Source organism: Ambystoma mexicanum, chromosome 2p (genome assembly GCF_040938575.1).
Source record: "Ambystoma mexicanum isolate Mex_15411 chromosome 2p, UKY_AmexF1_1, whole genome shotgun sequence".
Lineage (NCBI taxonomy): Eukaryota > Metazoa > Chordata > Amphibia > Caudata > Ambystomatidae > Ambystoma > Ambystoma mexicanum.
In genome coordinates this window covers 893,239,178-893,264,884 of record NC_090923.1, presented here as the reverse complement: position 1 = coordinate 893,264,884, position 25,707 = coordinate 893,239,178, and the positions used below count along the sequence as shown (strand labels likewise).

General features: G+C 46.0%; 1 protein-coding gene across 1 annotated transcript in view; it reads left to right on the top strand.

The window, feature by feature from the left end:
- PPP5C (protein phosphatase 5 catalytic subunit) overlaps nucleotides 1-25,707 on the top strand; it is a 951,041-nt gene that overhangs the window by 121,165 nt on the left and 804,169 nt on the right. The window lies entirely within an intron of this gene.

Here is a 25,707-nt window from a genome sequence, read left to right as displayed (position 1 = left end):
ACAGGGATTCCCTTCTAACTGCCTAACGGGAAAATACTAGATTTTTGAGGATTCACTGCTATACTAGACAGCCCCGCGTATCTCTCCATCACTTCCAGGATGTACTGGAGATTTTCTTCTGGGTGCCTCAAGTACAGCAGCAAGTCATCCGCATATAAGGAGATCAAGTGTCGTTCCCTCCCCCCCCCCCCCCCCAACCTCGATACCTATAGTATCGTATTGTTGTCGAAGGGATATTGCTAGGGGCTCCAGGGCTAGTATATAAAGCATTGGGGACGATGGGCACCCCTGTCTGGTGCCTCTACTCAGTTGCAATCTCTCGGATATCACTGATCCCGTTCTGACCCTGGCCAGCGGTTCACTATATAGTATTTCGTCCACCTTATGTATCCAGGCCCCATTCCATAGCCCGCCAGGGCCGCCAGCAGCCATGGCCACTTGACCGAATCAAAAGCTTTTACCGCGTCCAAGGACACAATTGCCATTTCGCCCTCGTTCTTACTCCCCCATTCAACAACCCGTTGGAGTCGTCTATGATTATGATTGTTATATTTCTATTCGGGACATGCCCGTCTGGTCGGGGTGTATTAGTTTGCCAATAACTCCCCGCAGTCTGTTTGCCATGACAGTTGTCAATATCTTGCTGTCCTGGTTCAACATCGACAAAGGCCTGTAGGAGCCACAGCTATGCCCAGGCTTATTGAGTTTGGGAAGCGGTGTTATAATCGCTTCTCTAAGTGACTCTGGCAGCCGTCCCACCTCAAACGCTTCATTTAACATTTCTAACATTGGGGGGAAGCACTTCATCCCTATATACTTTATAAAATTCACTTGGGAACCCGTCCGCCCCCGGAGACTTACTAGTAGGCAGCTGCCTCACCACTTCTTCTAACTCCTCCAAAGTAATCGGTGCATCTGTTATCTCCCATCACTACTTCCCTCCTCATCCCCATAGTAACCTATAATAATCTGCAAACTCCTGATTAACTCCCTCCTGGGTGTCAGCTACACTACCATCTTCTCTCGTTATCGTTCTGATCGTGGGTCTGGGGGTTTCACTCTTGTATAACCATGCCAAAAGCCTTCCTGTCTTATCCCCTCCCGCATGCTGTCTCTATATATTTTTTATAGTTGAGGTTGCACAGTCTTCCCCATTGCTCTGTACATTTCTGCTGTAGTTTAAGTATCATCTCCATATCTCTCTCCGTTTCCCCACATCCCCTCAGTGCCTTTTCCAGTTCCCTTTGTTTCTTGTAGGTCAGCCAAGATCCCACCTTGCAGGCCTTTAGATTTTGCTATGGCTACACCTCGCATCACCACCTTGAAGGCTTCCCATAATGTGCTTGCCGAGTCCACGCTACCCGTGTTCATCTCAAAGTTTACAATCTCTTCCCTTATATCTTCTCTGAAGCATGGATCCTTAAGTGCCTCTGACCGGAGGCGCCATGTCGGAATCTTTGCTCTCGGGGGGGCAATATTGCCATCCGAGAACCAGGGGCGAGTGCCCGAGAGGACCCTCGCTTTATATTCTGCCTGAGTAATCTCTGCTATTACCTCCGACGTAGCAAAGACCTAGTCCAGCCTCGTATGCAACTGCTGCGGGGCGGAATAGTGCGAGTACTGCCTTTCTTGGGGGTGTATTGTTCTCCACACATCTGCCAGACCAAAGTAGTCTAGTAGTGTCTGATAGAGCCGCCCCAGCGGCTAAAGTGTTGCAATCTTTCCATCTGATCTATCCACCCTGGGGTTTAATACTGTTAAAACCCCCACCCCAGATCACTGCACTCCCCATACACATGCTAAGGTTAGTACAGAGTTCTGAAATATGCTGCCGTATTCTGATTGGGGGCGTATGCATTTACAATGCTGATCTCCCTATTCTCCACCAACCCCGTCGGTATGACCATCCTCCCATCCGTTTCCGCCTTTTCCTGCAACAGTTGAAACGGGACATGCGGCACCACCCAGATGAGCACTCCTCTAGCATAAGCAGAATATGTCGAGCCGCCCACAACCCCTTTCCATTTCTTCACAACCATCTCCATCTTTTCCTGTGTCAGATGAGTCTCCTGCAGCAGTGCAATGTCTATCTTTTGTCTGTGCAGGTATAACATCACCTTGTTCCTCTTTAGATAACTGTCCCCTGACATTCCAAGTAATTATTTTAAGGTCCCCCATGGCCCATTAGAGTTAACCCCCCCTCTCCTCCCATCGGTGCAGTCAAGATCCCACGTCCATCTCAGTCTGTATAGGCTCGTACTTCCCTTAACCAAAAACGCACCAACCTCCCTTCCCATCCTCATCACCCCCCCCCAAACTGTTGCCCAGCTCCATCCCTGGATCTCAGGCACCCCCGCATCTAGCTCTTTCTGGCAATAGCCTTTACTCGAAGCTCAGCAGGGTGAGGTCGCCCTAATGGCTATCCTGCGACGACTACTACTACCACCAGGGGGTAGGGTGCCATTGTTCTGCAGCTCCTATTTCGCTTTAATTCAACCACACATTGCTGCTTAATTCACTTATATATTCAGTCTTCTATATTCCAGTCCTTTAAGTTCAACAAAATCGGACATCGTGCCAAATGTCAGCATTACTTGATCGCACCCCTTTATCTCATCACTATCATAGTCTCGACTGGGGTACCTGCTCTACATCATTTCAATATGCATATAATACCCCAATCACTTATCATGTTCCTCATGGGCCTTCTCCGCATCTTGTTCCGGGCAACCCTGTAGATCCAGCCATGCTGCTGCTTCCTCTGGAGTGTCAAAAAAAGAACCTTCTACTTTTGTGCAACACTTTCAGTTTCGCAGGATACAGGAGCATATACTTGATTCCGGCCATGCGTAATCTCCTCTTGATTGCCACATAGCTGTACCGTTGCCTCTGGACCAACATTGTGTAGTCGGGATATGCCGTGATGGTACTCGATGCCCTTTCGATCGTTCCCCCTTTGCGAAAATACTCCAATCTTCTTGCGATCTTTATAGTTCAGTATCTTGGCAATTATCGCACGAGGAGGGGCCCCAGGCTTCGGTTTCCTCATGAGGGCTCTATGTGCTCGCTCAACTGTGAATCCCTGCAAGAGTTTGTCAGCTCCAATTTCTTGCAAGATCAAGTTCTCCAGATAGTATGTAGGGTCTTGGCCTTCCTCCGGCAGTCCGACCACGTGGATATTGTTCCTTCGTGCCCTTCCTTCCGCTTCCTCGGCTCGGTTCTCCAGGTTGGCCACCTGTTGCTTCAGTAGATGCACCTCTTTTGTGTTGCTAGTGTCTGTGTTGGTTTTCACCGCACTTTCCAGGCTGCTCGTTCTCTCTGCCAGCGTTCTAAAATCTTGTCGCAGTAGGGTGACTTCTATGCCTACTGCGTCTATTTTAGCCTCCAAGGAAGTTCGCAGGTCTGCCATCGCTATCCCCACGAGTCTCCCAGCTCTGTTATAGCCGCTAGTACCTGGTGGTTTTCAGCCGCTGAGGTGCTCTCTGCCGGTGCCGTCGCGCCGCTGTGCGTTGTCGCCGCAGGAGACTGCTGCGTCTTGGCAAATGCTTCCATCGTGGATTGTTTGTTTTTGCTCTTGCTAACGGTTCCTCGCCCTGCCATCTAGCAATCTCCGTTATATATCTGAGGTTATTTGTGACGCTGTATCTTCGGGTGGGCTGTGTCCTCCCACGTTTCTAATTAACTTGCTGCTTCCTGGAGACTATTTTGTACTACCAGCATGACCACCCATCTCTTGGGTTCCTCGTGTTTTTCACTCCACTGCCTTTTCCTGTTGCGGTCCCCCTGTGTCATGCAGGCTTGACTACTTCTCCAAAACCCTCCAGTGGGTTGCGTCCTCCCACGTATCTCCTCTGGCTGCTGTGGTCGGCCCCCCTTTGCTTGTTTCTTGGATCACTGGGTGCGCCTCCTTCCGCGCGCCAGTAGATATGTTCAATGCTGTCTGTGCGCTTCAATGCCTGCCACCTGTCCTCTACCTATCATAGCATCCGGCAAATATCCAGGAGGCGCCAGCACATGGACTGCTCTTGCTACAGTAATGGCAGCACACCCTTTTATCCGCTTTACCTGTCAGTGCCTGGGTGCACTACCGGTCTCCTCATGCAGGTTATGGGTGCTCTCCCTGCCCTTTGTGGTGATATGGTTCCCATGCCCCTTTACAGTGAAGGGCAGGCGTTGGCGCACTACAGGTGCCAAAGTGTCTCAGCTTCCCATAGGGACACAGCACTCAATTATCATTGCAATAGGGCTGCATGCAAGTTAAAGCTTTAAGTTCCACTGCACACTAAGGGCATTTGTTATTATTTATTCCGTGCGATTCATCAACATCTTTTATTTATGCCCAGCTCGCCTTCAGCACCTATTCTCTGCCCTTTGTTCATGTGGGCAACGGTATCCCCTCCCAAGCCTTGCGTTTAGGGGTGCAACAATGGTTTTGCTGCATTTGCTGCAGCCCGGCAATGTCTATCAGCTGGGAGCAGTGAGACCTCATTGGCTCCAACACAAAACAAAGTCCCTTGTGCTTAAAACAAAGTATCTCCTTCGCCGGCCACTGTTCATACGCAGGAGAGGCGCTCCCCGCAATCTGCGCTGGGTTCGCCTAAGCCTCACGGAGCCCTGGACGGCTCTCTCGCTGCTACAATTGTAGCCGCCTGGAACACTTAGTTTTCCTTCCGATGCCCGCCGCTGCTGCTCTCGGCCCCCTCCGCACTGCGAACGATGTGTCCACGGTGCCATACACTTTCATCACCAATGCGGCAACAGGCTCTGCAATGCGAGTGTTTCTTCCCGCAGCCGGCCTCACATTCCACGATCCTTGCCTCCAGTCTTCAGTCTACCGCTTGGGTCATTAGGCTTGAGTCATTTGTTCGCCGTTATCTTGTGCCCCAGTCTTTCGGTGCGGCCGCATCCGAATAATACTACTTTTTATGTCAATTAAGCCTCCGATTCATTTGCAATGTTCAGTTAGTGTAGAGCACACGTTCTGATGTCCCTGCTTCTATTCATAGACGCTGTGAGTCATTTTGAGCGTGTGTGTCAGCGAATCGATCTCTGATCCATAGGAGTAGCTCTGTGGGACACGTCCTACTGCATGGCTAGCTGGCCACGCCCCCTAGGGCATTGATCTTTGATTTCTCTCACAGGCATTATATTTGGTTGATAGTAATGTCATTACTCCATTGTAGCTGCCACCCATTCTGCACCATCTGCCTCCTCCACAATACCTTGCCTGACCATTTCTTTTTAGCAACACTTGCAAAGGTCCCAATAACCTCATGGGTATTTTCCTGACCCTTCCCTCAAATGGCTGTGCCCCTTTAGTTAGTCTTATGTTGTATTGGTATCAGTTCATGTTCCTACTTTCTCTGAGAAGACTTCAGGAAACGAAACTATCTCTTGCTCCTGCCATTTCTGCTCAGTTCTATAACCAATATCTGATCTTGGGTACCCGGTTTTACCTCCATCCCAAACTCTGCTTGGTGCCTCCAACTGAGTATGGGAGTCCCTTCGCAACATTTACTTTGCCAACTATTTCTCTGCCTTTTTAAATTTGCGTTTCTCCACAAAAAAAATCTAGCATAGCTCTTTCATCACCCGAGAAAAGCACATGGCAGCCTAGTGATGGGGTTTAATGACCCCACTATTGCTTGCATCTCTCCTTCACATGCTGTGTGGGATTATCGTATACAATGAACCAGAATCTGCCATTAGTTCAATTGCTATTCTCCCAATCTCGATTGTGGAAGTGGGTCTTAAAATGTTGGCAAACATATCCGGAACTACTGACATTTCATTTCTGCATGCTTTTGCAATGTATCCCATTCTTCCACACACATTGCAGATATTTGCAAGAGCCAGACCTGTTTCATGTTTCAGTGACTCTTGTTCACTACTTGGCTTGCGTTATTGCGCATCTTTTCTTGTCTACTGTCAACGGCACGTGTTGTGTGTGTGTTCAGTAATTTTTTCCTGGTTAATTTTCTTGCATGCCTCAGACTACCTTTTTATGCTTTTGGTTATGCGAAAATTACTTCATGTAGCTATGGATCAGACTTCCATATTCTCTCCCTTTTTTGGCCATTTGTGCTATGCAACATCATTTGATCTCTTAATACTTCATTTAAGAATTATCAAAAATTACATCTCGCCGCTATGCTCCTAACAGCCACCAACAATTCATCAATAGACTATGCGAAGTGGTTCCCTAGTGTAAAACGTGTCCCTCCCAGATGACGCTGTCTTCTTTTACTGTTTCTCCTTTATCGCTATCGCCTCCTCGTAGAAGTTTAGAACTTCCCCTTTGTGAGCATCCAATGTTAGAGGAAGAGTTCTGCAGACATCTTGACCCTCTGAACCTAAATTGTGCATGCATATTGCGTTTTTCCTACTTGCAGAAAATCTATTCCCATCAATTGCCTCCAAGCATATGTCGAATTCAACCTTATGTCTATTCCATGGTATTTGGTGGGGCGGGGGACTTTTTAAGGTACTACATGAATATGGGAGGTGGGTCGATTTATAACCACCAGCATTTCTGTAATGGTGCATAAACTGCTTTTCCTGCGGGTAGTGTTCATGTGATTATTCCAACAATTCATGTTGATGATGAAAATTGAAATGGCTTTTTTTTGTGCTGTTTTGTTTTGTTTTGTTTGGGCCTTTCCCCTTCTTTGTTCATGGGTTCAGAGTATCCTCGTCAGTTCCTTGTGAATATTCAGTAACTGGCTTGTAGGCCTCATTGCTATGGGCGCAGTGGGACAACGTTGGCACCAGCTCATAGGCTGCATTGCTACAGATGCTGGAGGTGAGTGCGAGACTTCAGTTTTTTGTTCTCTAATGTGGATTCCCTCTTGGGTTGCGCATCAATGCCGGCAATAACTTTAAATGTAAATAAATATAATTGGAGTGTGAATAACATCTTTGCATCCCCACCTTAGTTCTCCACAGTAGGGGAGGGTGCAACATCTGCTTGCACGCACATGTTCGTTGGAGGACCGGGTGACCGATCACTGTAGCATCCTCCTTCTCTCGACCAACTTCTTATGTCTTCTCATTCCTTTCTGGAATGGAAGGATTAGACCACTCCATCTCAACCCAGTATATTAACATCACAACATCATATAACTAGGAAACAAGACAGTAGGCACCCACAGCAGATGGGACCCCATTGTGAGAGATGACGGTCATATTTTATTATTAGTTTTGTATTTACATTTTTATATTTACAATCCTAACATAAAAAGCAATACATACATCAATTAGTTGTTTAACAAACTTAAACTAATATATACATACATATACATTGTAAGATTCATCACATTGGAATAAGCCACACAAAGAAAATCTATATAAACAGGCTATGAAGACATTCTTGGGTTATCAGTTCTAAGAATCTTCCCCAAATTTGATCAAAGGATATTTCTCTCCATTCTGGCCACCGGTCTCAGATCTGTAATCCATTCTGTGAACTTGGGTCTTTTCACATTTTTCCACTTCCTTAAGTTCTAATGTTTTGCAGAATTAGATGCTCTGAAGAACCAACATCTTGGAGGGTATTTGGGATCGGCCACTAATTCATCCTCGCCCAGAATCACACTTTTTTATATAGTGATATTCCACATCTAGATGGAGAACCTCATTCATTTTCGGTGAAACCTTCCTCCAAAAGTGGCATAGTTCATAACACTCCCAGATCAAATGCTCAAACGTCCCTAGCATGACTGCATCTCCAGCACACCTGAGTCAAGAAGGCCCCTAGCGTGTAGCCTTTCAGGTGTCCAAAAAACTGTTTAAAATCTTGATCTGCCGACTTCTCGCCCCCAGATTTAAGGATGTTAAGGCCAATTTTATGTTAATGTTCGACCACCTATACTCTCACCTCTCTGTGTCTAGTATATCTGACCATTTCGCCAATAATTCAGAATTTGACTCCTTGTATTGACTCAGCTACTTGTGTACTTTAGAAGCCATATGGCCTTCTGATTTTATATTCTTTCAACCAGGTATGCCACCCTTTATCTGCATCTGGAGTTTTGTTCATCAATGTTTTCTTTAGCTTTCTATATCCCCGCCCCCTCTAGTACAGTCCAGGAGGCCTTTACTTGTAGACAGTTGTTTAAAGGTGTGCCAATTTTGCCCATCCAATAGATCTTAGACACTGGATGCCCCCTAGTAGCCAGTTCAGCCAGAGAAGGGATTCAGCCAGATTGCGGTGATGGAATTACCTACCACATACTGCTTGCTTTTCTTCAGAAGAACTCTCCAACATGCTCTAATAAAAAGTTGTTGGTGGAAGAGATTTGCAGCCTGCCCCATCCAAAAATGTAAGAATAGCTCTAGGGGAGAGAGGGTAAGATCTACTGGTCTCCGCCTGCGTCCATACATCGTTCAAGTTTTCAATGAACGGAACTAGATGCCTTGCACTAAACGCCACACAGTAATTGTCAAACTCCGGAACGGCCACACTCCCCTGAGACAATTGCAGTTTCCACAATTTTAGATGGGGCTGTTTACCTTCCCATAGATATGTTTGAATCAAGCCCTCCAGGTTTATAACCAAACCCTTTTTGATCTGTAACGGAATCATGTTCAGGACATAGCTGATTCTTGGAGTCTACGTCATTTTGATTGCATGTACCCTGCCCCATAGGCTCAATTTCAGTTAATTCCACCTTTTCAGGTCTGATTCCAATTATGGGTAATAAATGCAGATTGACCTCCATGTTGGATAAGTCTTTCGACAACCAGATCCCTAAGTAACGCATTTTTTCAGGACACCAATTAAATCCGTACGTACTCTTACTCTGGATCGAACAGGAGCTTGACGCTGGCATTGCTTCTGACTTAGTCCAATTGAGCTTATATCCCGAGACTCTGTGGAAGGCTTCAATTTGATCCATTAATGCTGGGATTGAGGATTTCATGTTTTGAAAGACCAGCAGCATATCGGCATAGAGCCATACCTTTTGACAGGCCTCTCCAAACTGTATTCCTTCAATCTTCACATCTTCTCTGATCCGCACAGCAAGAAGCTCCATAGCAATCACAAATAAGATAGAGCGCGGACAGCCTTGTCTCGTTCCCCTCTCAAGACCAAAAGTCTCGGACGTATCCATTTGTTTTCACACATGCAGTTGGACAAGAGTATAAGAGCCTAAATCCATTTTATCCAGTTACACCCAAATCCGAAACCATCCAGGGCTGCCGAGAGTTACTCCCACTCTATCCAGTCGAAAGCTTTCTCTGCATCCAATGACACCACCACATCCTCTTGATGCTCTTTACTCTCAAAGAAAGTTAACAGCAACCTTCTCATGTTGTCGGAAGCATGCCTCCCATTCACAAAACCAGTTTGACTATGGTCTATTATTGTCGGCAGAAAACTATTCTCAATGCAAGGGCTTCAGCAAAGATTTTATTGTCCGTATTAATCATATTTATGGGTCAGTAACTGCTTTTTTTTTTTCTTTCAAAAAAAGTTGAAATTGTGGCAAGGGTAAGGGTCCCTGATAGTATCTGCCAGAGAAGGGGTGGAATTAGAACATTCACAACCTTCAGAAGGGGCGCATGGAAGAAATTTAAGTGTGTTCCTTATATAATGAAAGTTTCGGAAACTGAGTAAACTAAGGGAAATGGTCCCCTACAAGTATCAATGACGATAAAAATAAATAATTCCTTCTGTTTAAAATTATTTAAAGGTGAAGACGTGAAAGATGCCCAAAGAGTATTTCTGTGACATGTCAAAAATCATAGCAACCATGGTATTAAGATTTGTTTTTGTATAAATGTCGGAAAGATGGCAAAATCTTGTGATGTCTCACGATGAATGTGAATCCATGAAAATCAGAATAAGTGCCCCGAGGACAGCACCAATAAGGAATGCAATTTGAATTGACTAGTGTGCATTTTCCAGAAAATAGTATTGGTGCTAGAAACAGTGTTTGAAGTGTAGGCACATTGTTTTTGCCCTCTCATTTAAGGGGGTTTCATTAGGTAGGATTCCAGTAGAGCCATTAAGTAGCTCACGGCTAAGATCTAAAAGGTGCCTAATTAGAGGTGCTTCTTTTCCATATGAGTCACGTGTTATATGTAGAAGTGTGTATGTTCATGCAAAAATGAATTATGACTGTCATTGTGTTTTTAAATATATGTACTATTGATTTTTGTAATTTTGATAAATATTAAAACATGAGTATATTTTGTGATAATCCATGGTTACTTGCCATCATTTATGATGAAAGGGTATGACATGACTATCTCAAAGGGCATTTGAGAACTCACTAATAACAGAAAGGAAGGAAGCTGGTCTGTGGGATATTGCGTTCTGATCAGGGTACATACACCCTTTGAACTAGAGGTGAAAGATGAACAAAACACATTGCCAACCCATTGTCTCTTCCATTTATCTGCTTCCACCTCCAACAAATGTGTTTCTTGAAGTAGGGCTGTATAAGCCCCTAACTCATCAAGTTTCTTCAAAACCATTTTCCTCTTATTTACACAGTTCACCCCATTAACATTCCAAGAAATTATCCTTAAGCTCCTCCTATACGTGATCGCCATGTGAGAATTGTCTTGAAAATCCCCTTGATGAAACGTACAAATACACTACACCATACAACATAAAAGACGCTACCCAAGAAAATACAACACCCAAAACCCTTGTATTTGTTAAACCCAAACCTCTGGAACTTCCCTTCCACAGTTGGGTAGATACACCACCCCGCTTCCCTTTGGATTCCCAGCATTACTATAATACCTATTAGACAAAAACCAGACTAATAATTCATAACCTTAGTTGTCTTCTATTTCCCTCGGTCCATTCCAGTAAACCCATAATCACACGACCTTATCACTACATTGAGAATCTGGTAAACCTATTCCATTTCATTTTCAAACTGGTTTTCATCAATGAAACACCCTCTATCAATTGGGATAGTATGTCACTCCGCACAGAACCTCTTACTCACCCCAATATTGTTTTGGATTCTCACCACCCCCTATCCGGTCAATTAGCGCTCCTCCCCACTAACTGTGAGCATTAATATCTGTCCCCCTTATTTTGTTTTGACATCGCCTCCGCCATTCTACCCATTTGATTACCTATATACATGTGATGAGCCTCAAAGGTCATAGCACTGACCAAAATTGCATTCATGAGCCATTTTAACCAGGGTGACATTTGCAACACCTTATGACAGCTCACCTAATAATTGTACTCCACTTTCATACTGAACATCCTATTCCTGTTATAATTGATCCCTCCACCCTTCTATACATAAGACAAACCCAACTGTCATCAAAAGGATTAATCGATCATCAGTTACCTCACAATGATAGTTGCAATCTAATCAGCTGATCATACATGCTCTTGTTTATCAATAATTTTCCTTGTATCTACCACTCTCCACGCGCTGTATTGCCATATTTCAAGATTTGTGCTGCTTCTTTGAGAGTCACATGTACCAGCCTCCAGTTACCAGGTAAATAACTACTTCATTTTGCCCCATCAATTTGCATGCACTGAAAATCCCATTAGTTCAGGAAATAGTATTGTGCACCTATTTCCATTTATTTTGTGCTATCCAGTGAGGGAGTGTTAGGGTGTTGAAGGTATAGCCAGAACTGTCGGTGAGAAAATTTGCTAATGAAGCCTTAGTAGGGTAAATCTTAGTGATGGGATTAGAATCTGGAATTCGTCACCTAACCTGGTACACATAATACTCATCACACAGAACTGAGCGTTCCCTCCAACTAACCAAACGAGTCGAATCATGCGTTCCGATTCAACTATAGAAATAATAAAATAATCAATTTATCATGTTCCGATCAGCACTATACTGCATCAATCCCTGGAGGCCCCATCCCATCATCAGTTCATTCAATCCCTACATGGAACAGCCATCGTACTTACAGAGACGTTGCATACAAATCAGGAAGTGCAGGCTCATGTAACCATGTATCGCGTCCCGAAGTAGAAATAAAACAAACTGTCATTCCCCTTCTGCACATAACGCGATGACATCACCAATACTATCAGATGAAATCCGTAATGAAAGTAATAAAGCCATAAGCATTTCACCCCCCTCCCCCGATCCAATGAGAAGAAAACACACTTAGATCTCCGAATTCCAATAAAAATTGTACAAACCATTTCCGCGCTGCCCTTCACACATCATTTCACTCCTCATTAGAGAAGGGCACCCAACCCCAACAGTATTAGATCAATCTCGAGCCTCAGACACCGGTGATACGAAAATACTGTTAAACGGTTACAGCAAATTAAACCAAACACAAGCTTCAATTAAAACTCACTTATTATTATTAAACATTTTTTTTTAAAAGGGAGCAGAAACAGGGAAAAATTACAGTAAAGCACTTTATTTGTTTTAAATGGGTAAAAGAACATAACGCTGAATTCAATGGATAATATTACTGATCCTTTCTGCCCTCTGCCAACGCCCAGCCTCGGAGAGGGGTCCTCCAGTGGTTTTAACTTCTCCTTCCAGGAATATCTTTAATATTGCAGGTTTGACCAAAATAGTCTTGATGTCTCTCCTGGGCCAAGCTTTTTGCCAATTTGAACGCTTTTCTCAACTCCACTATCTCCTTTGGGTTATCCAGATAGATGGCCAATGTGGATCCATTCAAGATGAGCTTCCTTTTTTCCCCTTGCCAGACTTGATGATCTCCTTTACACTCAGTTTTGTTAATTTCAGAATGATTTGCCTGGGTTTTCCATCTTCCATGTTCTTCCCAGCTCTGTATGTTTAGTCCAAATCACCATCGTTCAGCACTTTTTTCCCCAACATCCCGGTCAAGATCCCTTCAACTCTTGATTATAGATCCTTGTCCAGGCTAGGATTTTCTTTGACTCCTAGTAAGCACAAGTTATGGATTCTCCTTTCTGCTTCCAGCCTTAAATTCTTCTTTTTCAGATCTGAAACCTCAGAACTCGGCTCTTTATACGCTCTAACTTCCAGCAACCTCTGAAGCCAAGGATACATTTTCAGTCTCCACTTAGTCATTCTAGTTTCTAAGAGACCTACTTTGGAAGAAAGCTCATTCAGGGTCATTTTCATTTCCCCCACTTCCTGTGAGACCTTCAGCAGCAGAGCATGAATGTTGTTAATTCCAGGAGTGTCTTCCATATCACTTCCTTGTTTGGGTTTCTTAGGAGTAGGGTTCTCTATCTCTATCTTCTTCTTTGGAAGGTTGTTCATATTCAATCCTGGTATCATTCATCCATAGGCGAAGAGGGAGCGTGAGCAGTTGGCTTAAGCTGCTGCTCTGTTCAACAACATTCCAGAATCCTCGAGATGACAGTAATATTTAACGTCACGCAACAGTCACTGGAAATGGACCAGGCAACAATTTCTTTCTAAAAAGGAGTTTGGCAACTGAGCACAGAAGATGGCTCTTCATCGGGAGGTACAAATTACTATTCATTGCAGACCAGCCTTGTTTGACAGGCTTATGTTATCGAATTGTGAGGTGCCAAATACCAACTTTACTGTTGCAATCACACAATTAGAGGATTACCAGCGGAAACATTCACTTATTGAAAAATGCTGGCCAATAGAAGCAATAATGTATTTGCCATGTTCCTGTTATGGAGACTATCCTCTACTGCCCATACCAGTTTCCTGAATTGGCTTTAACGCATATAAATTGTGTAAACTGGTTTAGAGGGAATTTCGTTCATCCACAAACGAATACCTGGCACGGAGGGTTAGCTACACTGAACTTGAAACTAGAATTCGTAGCTTGCTTCCATCCAAATCTTAGAGGACCCTTTTTGTAAGCATACTATGAATTCCTGATTGCATGTTTTTTTTTACTTTACAAAACCTTGCATTACATTATGAAGCACAACTTGGCATAATTCCTGCTCAGCAACCACAAGGAGAGACCGGAAGATGTAGTTACAGACATTAAGAATCCTATTGGGGCCATGTCATTTCAAAAATGAAGACCTACCCAAATGGCCATCTCCATGTTACACCTCAACAAATGCACACAGCTTTAGCCATGCTTCTTCCCTACGGCTGCTCGATTAGCAAGCTGCGACAGCTGGATTTTAATTTATAGCTGGCTGTACTTGCAGCTTCGAGTCATTATCGGAAACGCAGGGTGCTGCTACAGTTATGAATCTAGGCTGGCCCATAGCATCTATTAATTTTCAAATGTTTGAGAGCATAAATCTACCTTTAAGAGGATATCCTGTAAGATTAGAAGTTCATAGAAAGCCGTCCCTTCTAAATGAGCAAGAAAAAGGGAGCAATTTGGAGACATGTCATCCAATTATCAATCACTAGGCAAAGATCTGGGCAGGAGGCCTGCAGAGGTGCGGAAACGGGCTAACCAGGATAGAAATCCAGACATCATCAAGGGATACCCTCAAGTGTAGGGCATCTTTTCAAGGGAGAAGGGGTGCTAGAACTCACCGCCATCAGCTTCCTCCAGTAGTGGAAGAAAAGTACCCAGAGCATGAACCAAAGAATGAAAGAATGAGATGGCTACAGTAAACATGATGCCCCTCAGTAGCAAGGCACTCTGAGGTTGGAGATATTGGGTTACTCCTAGATGGCAGCCCCATTTTAGACCAACGGACTATGTTTTCAGAGAGAAAACAAATGAGGTAATCCACAGAAAAAGGTACTGATGTGAGGGCTCATCTCATTCCCTACATGCAAAGAGAACATTTTAAAGCTGATTGGAAAGACGTGAAACTTGAAAGGAAGCGTACTGCAGCCCTTGGAGTTCAACAAAATGCAGAGTCTGCGCACTTATCGTTCCCAAGACAAAGCATCACACTGTCTGGATAGAAGGAGTCTTTGATTCTGCACAAAAAGGTCTGGGAGCCCTTCTACTGAGAACAAACATGGCCAAATTACCTGTTTGAGGGGATTGGGTCCTCCGACGTATTCCATAATCTGACAGGTAATCACCACAGCTGTGCTGCTTCGGAAAATTGTCTGCGTCCTGCGTCAATGATGTCGATACGCTGTCCTTGAGGGCCTCCGTCGAGCCGATGTCACTGGATGTTATAAGTAGGACGCACAACGCCCATAGCCTCAGTTCCGTTTTTTTCTGCAAACATGTTTGCTTTGGAGATCTCGGTAGCTCCTCGGTTCTTCTGAGTTCTGTTCTTTCGGTTCTTCGAACCTGTTTGTTATGAAGATTTCCTTGATGTCTTCGTCTTCCCCCACCCCGCGGCCGGGTTTTAAGTGTCGGGACTGAAGGTCCAAGATGTCGTTGACGGATTCGCACAACGCCTGCCTCTGGTGCCTCGGTGAGTACCACGACACGGATGACTATGTAGACTGCCAGTCGCTTACATCGAAGGCCTTGCGGGAGCGTAAGAAGAAGCTTTCTGTAGGTAAGGTGGCCAAGCCCCAGAAGTCGAGATATACTGGGCTTTCGACTGACGATTCGAGGGGTGACTTTCTGCATCGTCGCCTTAAGTCCGGGGGGGGTCTCTGTCCAGGAGTAGGTCCCGCCATTCCTCTGCCTCTTCGAGGCACTCGCGGAAGCGCCGCCATCAGTCGCCTTCCTCGTCCGAGTTCACTGCCCGTCGGCGGGTAGCTTGTCCCAGCAAGCATTCCACTCCTGCGGAATGGGATTCATTTCGGCAGGAGATGATGGCAATTTTTCAGTCGCAGGGCTCCGGTCAGTCCACGCCGTCGAAAGACGCCGGCCGTGGCCGTGCTAGAGACGTCGCTCGCACGCCTTTGGGCTCGAGCGGTTGTCACGATCACCGGGCACCTTCGAGGTCTCGGTCGGACAAGGATGGTCGCTCTAGACATGCCCGTTCCAGGTCCCGGTCCTCGACGCCCTCGAGACGATTGGAGCCTGTGAGGTCTTCGAAGAAGACATCGATGCCTTCGGCGCCGAGGTCGTCGAGACTCTCTCGAGGCTCTGCCTCCGAGGAAGCCGTCGGCGCTCAGGCTGTCAAAGGACACGCTCCGGGCTCCGCCCTCAAGGACTCACCACGGTCGACGTCGATTCCATAGAAGCCCTCCACGCCTTTCGAGGCTGCTTTGACTGAGCATGGGATAGCCAATGGCTCGAGGATAGTTGCGTGGGCTTGGTTGAGGGCCAACCAGATAATGAAGACAGCTGGAGATTTCCCGTTACAGGATGGTACAATTGCCTAATGATTATACATGCAGCAGAGGGAGATACAAATAGGGTAGCTCCTAATTTACAGTCAGTGGGTGTGATGAGTTCTCGGGCGCTGAGTGGCTTACCAGGTCATAAGCTTGAGCCGAGGACGGCTGGGGGGCAGCTCCTGGTGCCGGTCCGGCATGAAGTACGTCTCTGGGCTCAGTCCGGCTCGTGACAGGCTCAGGACAGGAAGAGGAGCCTTCGGAAGCGTGCCTTAGGAGGTGGGCCGTCTTCTCGCCAGCCGGCAAATAGGGACTCTGGGAAATGGGATGGCTCCAGCTAATCCTGGATCGGTGGGCAGAGGCTGCCTCAAGCAGCACAGAGTGCCTTAGAGAACCCAGGTGGCCATTTTGGAGGGGGAGCCCTCGTGGTGTGGCTAATGCACACGAAGAAGCCAAAATGGGTGCAGGAAGCTCTAAGTGCTTAGATGCACCGGAGTAGTCAACTCAAAAGCGTGGCAGGGGAGGTTGATATTAAATTTCGAATTTAGGCGGAGTTAGGTTTTCCTTGCTGTGATGTGAAGGCCCAGCGGCTTACCACAATCATGGGAGTCCATCTGGTGGTGCTCCAGCAGTCAGTGGGAGCTCCTGCTCCTTCTGCTGCTCCGATGTTGTAGAGTGGCGTGCCATTACTTCAGATGTGTGGGTTCTGGAGATCATAGCCCACGGCTTCGGTCTTCCTTTCCGGCAGAGGCCTCACGACAATCCACCAGGGAATCTCTTTGAATAGTCCGGATCCGCTCTTTGCGCAGGAAATACAATCCCTGCTGGAGAAAGGTGCCATAGAACTGGTGCCTGTAGCGGAGAAGAACAAGGGATGGTATTCCCCTTATTATTTGATTTCGAAGAAAGATGGGGGGGGGTTGAGACCAATCATGGACTTGCGTGGTTTGAACAGGCTCCTCAGGAAGGACAAGTTCAAGATGGTTACTCTCGTCCTCCAGGGCCTTCAACTTCAGGACTGGCTGGTGTCTCTCGACCTCAAGGACGCTTACTTTCATGTGCCGATCCATCCCAAGCACAAGTAGTACCTGAGGTTCGCGGTTGGCGACTCGCACTTTCAGTTTCAGGTCCTGCCGTTCAGATTGACCTCTGCCCCAAGGGTCTTCATCAAGCTCATGGTGCTGGTGGCAGCGTATCTCAGGAAAGGGGATTCACGTCTACCCCTACCTGGACGATTGGTTGATCAGGGCGCACTCTCCCGAGCAAGTCCTGGATCTTCTGTCCATGACCTGCCACTCCCTTCACAAGCTAGGCTTCTCCCTCAACTTAAAGTCCCACTTGACGCCTACTCAGCGGCTCCAGTACATCGGAGCAGTGCTCGACACATCCCTGGGGCAGTGTTTTCCTCCCCAGGTGAGGGCGCATCACATTCAGCAGATGGTGCACAAGTTTCAGCATGCCCAGAGTCTCCCGGCGTTCGGGTTCTTGAGGTTGCTCGGCCTCATGGCATCCTGCATTCTTCTGGTGCCAGAGGCCAGGTTGCAGATGAGATCTCTGAAATGGGCTCTCAAGATGCAGCGGTCACAGTCCTCCGGCAGGATGTCGGGCCCCGTTCAGGTGCCGCCCTCGGTCGCCCAGGACCTTCTGTCGATGGCAATCTGATGAGGGGGGTAGGGGGGGGGGCTCCATGTTTGCTGCCCTGGCCGGAGGTGACTATCGTGACGGACGCATCCCTCACGGGATGGGGAGCTCATGCCAACGAGTCAGCGGTCGTTGGTCTCCGTCGGAGTCCAGACTCCATATCTGTTGGAGATGAGGGCTGTCAGGCTTGCCATGAAGGCTTTTCTGCCTACTGTGCGAGCAAAGAATGTCCTGATTCTGACGGACAATACAGTGGCTATGCACTACCTCAACAAAAAGGGGGGGCAGAGTCACTTCCTCTGTGCAGGGAGGCGATGCAGCTCTGGTTCTGGACCATCCAGCAGGAAATTTCGATCTCGGCAGTTCATCTGGCCGGAGATGAAAACAAGATGTCGGACGCTCTGAGCAGGCAGAGCACGATCTCTCACGAGTGGGAGCAGGCTCAGGAGATTCTCCTGGAGATCTTCGCCCTTTGGGGGACCCCTCAAGTGGATCTCTTGCCTCCAGGGTCAACCGGAAGTGCAAAAGGTTCTGCTTGCGGGTATTTCCTCCAAGAGGATCCTTGGGAGACGCGTTCGTGGTGGAGTGGTCCTTCCCACTGCTGTACGGGTTTCCTCCAGTCCCTGTCATCCCGCAAGTGCTGCAGAGGTTACAGAGGTTTGGTTCCCGGATGATCCTCATTGCTCCGGCATGGGCTCGGAGAACGTGGTACCCGGACCTTCTCGACTTGTCCCTCTGCCCACCACGCCGTCTTCCCTACCGAGACGATCTGCTCTCACGGGAGGGTGGGGGTCAGGTTCTCCATCCAGAGGTCAGATCCCTCAACCTTCACGCTTGGCTTCTGAAAGGTTGAGGTATAAGGATTGGGACCTCCCTGAAGATGTAATGGAGTTGTTGCCAGACGGCCTGCAACCAAGTCCCTGTACCGTTGCCGTTGGAGAAAGTTCTGTGACTGGTGCAGGGTTAAGAATGTGGATCCTTTTTCATGTGACATTCCTGTGGTTCTGTCTTTTTTGCTTTTGTTAGCCCACAAGGGCCTGCAAGTGGGTACCATTAAAGGTTACCTGGCGGGGCTGTCCATATTTAAGCGCTCGTCGGAGTGTTTTTATTTCAAAATTCCTTTAATTTCTCTGTTTCTCAAAGGGCTCACTAATGTGTTTCCGCCATCACCTTTCCAGGTGCCTTGTTGGGATTTGAACCTTGTTCTAAAATTCCTAATGGGTGCTCCATTTGAGCCTTTACATTCTTGTCCTCTGAGACTGTTAACCCTTAAAACTGTATTTTTAGTTGCGGTCACTTCCGCTCGCAGAGTGAGTGAGTTGCAGGCACTTTCAGTTAAGCCACCCTTCACTGTGTTTCATAAGGACAGGGTTGTCCGTCCTTCCTTTCTTCCGAAAGTTGTCTCGGAATTTCATTTATGCCAGAAGGTCATTATTCTGGCATTTTATCCTCATCCGCATCCTGGTAAGGAAGAGGAGAGGCTCCATAGGTTGGATCCTAAGAGATCTTTAAGTTTCTACATTTCACGCATGTCCCGGGTCAGAGTGGACGATCAGCCCTTTATAGGTTACACTGGAAGGCGTTTGGGACAAGCTGTTACTAAGCAGACTTTGTCTAGATGGATTATCTTTGCAATTCCTGAATGTTACCGCTTGGCGGGTAAGGACCCTCCGGTTGGCTTACGGGCCCATTCTACTAGGGGTATGGCTGCCTCTACTGCCCTGCAGAGGGGTGTTCCTATTCGAAACATGTGTGAAGCAGCCAGTTGGGCTTTGGTCCATACTTTTGTAAGACACTACTCCCTAGATTCCTTCCATGGGCAGGATCTGGCCTTTGGCAAGGCGGTCCTTTACTCTGCAATTTGATTGGACATTCTAAATTTCTATATTCTAAATTCTTTTTCCCTCCTCCGTATGTTGGTAATGCTTTGGGAGTCTGTCATAGATATGGAATACGTCGGAAGACCCAATCCCCTCGAAGAACAAGTTACTTTCTTACCTGGTAACGTTCTTTCGATGGGATGGCCCGATGACTTATTCCATATCGTTCCCTCCCTGCCTACCCCGCTACAGAATTTCCTATGAGATTGCAGCTTACGTTTCCGCAAGGTTTTCTGTGGTCATACTGGCAGACGATTGGTGCCACACGTTCTGCGGGAAAAAACTACAGCTGAGGCTACGGGCGTCATGCGTCCTACTTATAACATCCGGTGACGTCGGCTCGACGAAGGCACTAGAGGACAGCGGATCAACGTCATTGACGCAGGACGCAGACGCCGAAAAGTTTCCAAAGCAGCACAGCTGTGGCGATTACCTGTCATAGATATGGAATACGTCGTCGGACCATCCCATCGAAAGAACGTTACCAGGTAAGAGTAACTTGTTCTTCTTTGGGAAGGTACCCATTCAGGAGGGTCTACAACCACGTTTCAGCTCACTATACCTTTCACAGAGGAAAAAGACCATTTACATATGAGTCTGTATCCCACCCGCAAGGGTAGTCGAGCACTGAAATGCTAGGCAATTCTCCTCTGAAGAAGAGTACCAACTGCAATCCCAGACATGTGTTTTGGCCTAGTCAGGCCTCATCCGTGAGGTAAAGCTGTGCCTCCCTAAGCACAGTGAGCAAGGGGTCCATGTCTGGATTACCCTGGGTAACTTGGGGTGAAACCCAAAGTTCCTAAAAATGCACAAATGGAAATGTCTCCTTTGTGAAAAGCTCAGTGCGCAAAAACTTGGTTGAGACTCTCCCGGGGGCCATGCACCCAAGAACCGGTCAATGGGCTGAGTTTGTGCCGGTAGAGGGACTCAGACCTTCATTTGCATATTTTGAGGTACTGGGTGGGGGGGGGGGGTCGTCGTCTCACCCTAAGTTACCAGGGTAATCCAGATGTGGACCCCTTCCTCACTGTGCTCAGACACAGATCCACCTCGCTGATGTTGGGGGTTGCTGTTGGTACTCTTGTTCAGAGGAGCTTTGACTAGCATTTTGCTGCTGGACTGCCTTTGGGTGGGACAAAGACTAATGCATATGGAAATTTCTCCTCTTTGAAAAGCGCAGTGAGCGAAAACCTGGTTGACTCTCAATGGTTGATTCTGCCGCTTGAGGGCTGGAGTTGGAAAATCTTGATCTAGAGTGTCCAGTGCATGTAATCCCTGTGCTGGCAACCCACAGAGACAGTATCCCATTAAGCCACAAGCAATGGCACACATTCAAAGCATAATGGATCAATAATCCACCAAGGGGTAATTATAAGGCAAGCAAACCCACATTATACTTGATTTTGGCTATTTCCAAACCAGATGGTACTTTCCACTTGATTTTAGATTAACACATTTTAAATGCACATTCTAAAACTGAGGCAGTCCAAAATCTGCATAGTTCAGGGTTTTTAGGCAACCTGCACAGGTGCAAATACAAAACAAACCTTGATGTAGGTAATGGATATTTGACTCCCATTAAATGTGAACCGGAGTGTTTCTGGATTTCCTCACTTAAATGTTGTCTAATTCTGTGTTCACAAGTCTTATGTAGGGGTGTAAGAATTCACCCAGTAATTTCTCAAGTGAAATACAGTGTGTCTTAGCAGAAATTCCTAACTGCTGGCAAGGATGTACATGAAAACTTTCAGCAAGTGGATTTAATCATTTGCTGCTTAGCTTCCAAAGGGTTTTGTTTAATTTGAAGAAGTAAAACGGATCACTGTGAAGTCACCTTCCTGGGTTTCACTCTCACGGATAAGGGCAGAGTCCTTTCCCTTTATTTTGTTTGTTTATTTGATATAGCGCAACCAAAACCCTTAGGTATCTGGGCGCAAGCATTGCAAGAATATTTATAGCTTAGTTGCAGGAGAAAAATGAAGTAACATCTTGCAGTGGAGAAGCATACATGGTAATATATACATACATGGTATACAGGCGGTTAGATATGGCGAGAGGGGAGGCGATTATGGGAGGGAGTGGGTGTCGTTGGTCCTGATCCATTTTAGGATTTTTCATCTGAAGCTCAGGTATGGTTGGTCAGTTCTAAGGTCATAGGGGAGAGTATTCCAAGTTTGGGCAGCTATGACTGGGAAGCTGGATCTGCCCGCTGTGGTTTGTTTAAATCTAGGGACTACGAGGGTGTTATTGTAGGCAGATCTTGTGGGATGTGCAGTGATTCTCCTATTAATTCTTTCAGCCAGATAAGGTGGGGCTATGTTTAGACATTTGGACGTGAGTGTGTTTTAAGGAGGATCCTATCGTTGATCTTGAGCCAGTGGGCGTTTCTTCTGCAGCTAGAAATGTGTTCTGTTAGGGATGTTAAAGCAGCTCTAAGAGCATTGTTTTGGAGTCTTTGAAGTTTGTCAGTGATATATTTATTAGATCCTGCGTATAGGGCATTACAGTAGTCTAATTTGGAACTTTTTTAGTGCATTGGTCAATGTGATGCAGCTCGTTTCAGAGAGGAATGGTCTGCATGCTCGGATCAGCTTGCAAGTGTAAGCTGTTGAGGATGCTAGTGAGTTGACTTGCTTCTTAAGGGTGAGAGCCGAGTCAAGGTAAAAGCCTAGAGTTTTGACTACCGGCATCACTTTGATAATGTTATCAATATTGAAGGATGCATAGCTAGGGTTGTTTTTTAATAATTGTCTCTGAACCTAGGATCAGTAGCTCCATTTTGTTGTCGTTCAGGCAGAGGCCGTGGGATGCCATCCATGCCTGAATGAGGAGGTATATTTTGTTTACTAAGGCAGAGTCCTTCAAATGGTCACCTGAAAGAGGAATGGGAATCTGGGTGTCATCAGCATAATTGGTGTATGTGCCACCAATCTGTCTAGCTTGTCAAACAAGGGCTTAGTAAAGATGTTATACAGGATAGGAGAAACACATGAACCCTGAGGTACGCTGCAGGAGACTTGTATAGGATCAGCAGCTGCAGACTGGGATAAGACTCTGATTGTATGGTTGGCCAGGAAGGACTGGATCCAGGTCATGGCATCACTTGAAAAATGGGCAGCTGATTTGAGGTGGTTGCAGAAGACTGCATGATCCAAGAGGTCAAAGGCTGCAGATAGGTCAAGGAGAAGTAGCAAAGCTGATTTCCCATTGTCCTTCAACTCGTCAATTTGGGTCTTGAGGTCTATTGAGGCTATTTGTGCCATGGAGGGGACGGAAACTGGACTGACGTCATCCGAGAAGGTGATTAGTTTCTAGATAGTCCTGTATTTGTAGATATGCTACTCTATCAATGATTTTAAGTAGAAAGGGGACTGTGGTGATGGGTCTGTAGTTGGTAGGGGTGGATGGGTGTAAGGTTTTTTTTAGCAGCGGGAGTACCCAGGATTCTTTTAGGTTGTTGGGGACTAGGTTCTGCTTGAATGAAGCGTTGATGAGCTTGTAGATGAAAGGAGCGAAGTCTCTGGCTGCATCCTTTATAATTTGGGCTGGGCAGTTGTCTCCTTTGCAATTAGATAGTTTTAGATAGTTTTAGTGAGAGTATGACTTTTTCAGTCTCAATGATGGAGATTTTCTTGAGGCTGTCTGAGATTATGGGACGAGGTGTGTGCTCTAGGGTGGTTAGTGACGCTTTCTTATTAGCTATTTTAAGTTGGAGTGAGGAGACTTTATTTGAGAGCGCGTTTTGTATGTCAGTAAACCAGGGTTTGTCCTTGGGATTGTTGTCAAACTGTGGTATTTTTTCCGGAGGATTGAAAATAGTTCCTTAGTGTCTGACTTGGTGTTTTTTTAAGAGTTGATTATTTCACTCTTATAGAGTTTGGCTAGGTTGGTGAGTTTGGTTTTGTTCTCGTCAGTGGGCGAGTGATGCCAGATTGACTGGAGCTTTCTTTTTTGTAGTTTATGATCTTTGAGTTGAGGTGTGAACCATGCATTAATGTGGGATTTCTGTCTACCTTTCCGGAGTTCAATCGGTGCCGTGGCGTCCAAGGCCTTGGTCATAGCCTCATTGAAGACTTTTACTAATGTAGTTGGATCCGAGTTACTAGAGAGGGCGTTGATTTTCTTAAAGTGTGGCAGAATATGCTGACCGAACAAACTTTACAATTGCAGGCTATTTTAAATCTTTTACATTTTGGCAGATCATGCTTGTCCAATTTTGCCTACCTAGTGAAACCATTGTCTGCTTTCATAAAGCGAAATGTTAAAGTGGCTCCCTGGTTGCCAGAGCGTACTTGCATTTTGCAGCATGTGGATTCCTTGATGAGACAAACTGGCCCTTTGCAAGATAGAAACACAGACCAGGATCTGGATATAAATGATGGCTGGTGACCATGCATTTACGAACACCAATTGTAATTTAGGGGGCACTAAACGATTTGCTTATAAATCGTATGTCTATCCCACTCCTGAATTGAGATTTTACACCGCAGGAGAAAGTTCTCACGGCAGTCCAGATCATTATTCAGAAAGGAGCGCTGCCTGGCTGTGAAACAACAATGCACATGCACATAAACACACCTTTAGTTCAACTTGAAGCTGACACTCGCTCTAGTGTGGCTAATGCAAACGCTTTGCACACCAGATGGGAATAGTGGGCAGCGACCCAGCATTCCCCAGATGTAAAATATCAGTATAAAGCAGAATTGAAAAGACTGAGTGAACTGATGAGGACCATAGCAACAGAGCCAGATACCATGTTACCTTCAATTCCGTTATTTGACTTTCATGGAGTAATTTATTGTGATGGATCAGCAATTCCAGCTGTAGGAACTCGTGCAAAGTGTGCAGCTTCATGTGCAGCCATCAACTGACATTTCACACATGATAAACCACGTTATACATTGTAAAATTGCAAAGAAACACCTAGGTGACACGTCTGCTCAGAATGCTGAATTACATGGGTTGCTTGCTTGCTACACACCAAGCAGACTCGCAAAAGCCCACATCAGTAGTCTTACATTACATTGTCAGGGCTTATAACACCGATTTACATTGTTGATTCAGAATTATTTCAGAGACCAGTCATAAAACTGTCTTACAGACCGCTCTGGAAAGGTTTGGGTCCTTAAACAGACTTACCCTTCATTATTGGTGATGCATACAAGAGCACATGCACAAGATCACATTCATAGCATTGACAATGCAAAAGACATTAGCAGCCATGACTCGCTCAGCTACTGCAACTGATGAGGCAATTAAAGAAGGAGGTTTGGTTATTTTGCCCAGGCCAAAACTGTTTCTGCAATGTTTTACATAAAGAGTAACGGAGCAGTTGTCGCAGTTCCTATGAAAAAGGGAGATCCCATTCAACGATTAATCCCCAAAGAAGCAGACAGAGAAGTTAATAGCGACCACTCATGCTGGACTTGCTTCTACCCATTTTGGGGTTACTGCAACCACACAGCTGCATCTTGAGAAGTTTTGGTGGCCAGGTTTGAGGCAACACGTATGCATGGCAAACTGTGACACATGTCTGAAGACTGTGGATCATAGTAAAAAGCCAAAGAAGGCTCCTTTAAGAAAGGCAAACTCTCCTTTGGAGATTCAATACTTGGATCAGATAGGCCCAATACCAGCAGTACAGGAGTACAAATATAGTCTAGTAATAGCAGATTCTTGCACAAGGTTCACCTGGGTGATCATCAGAAGAGCGCAAACTGCAAATCAGTCATTCAGGCACTCAGGGGTGTAGTAGCCATGACAGTGAATTTGGTATTCCATGCTGATGATGGTCCTGTTTTCAAAGGGAAGGTCCTGAGTAAACCTATAGATGCTTTTGGATCAGAGCTGCATTTTTCTAATCGCTTTCGTCAAGAGACCAATGGTGAAATAGGAAGGGAAAATAACTCCATAAAGTTGTGCCTGAAAAAATACATCCTTTCTATGGGGTAACTTGCTGGACTATGTGCTGCTTGTAATGAGCTGCACAATTTACCATGTCGGTCCTTTTTGCAGGGGTATGACACCATTTGAACTCTTGTTTGGGAGAAAAAGGTTTATACCTGATCTACACTGTC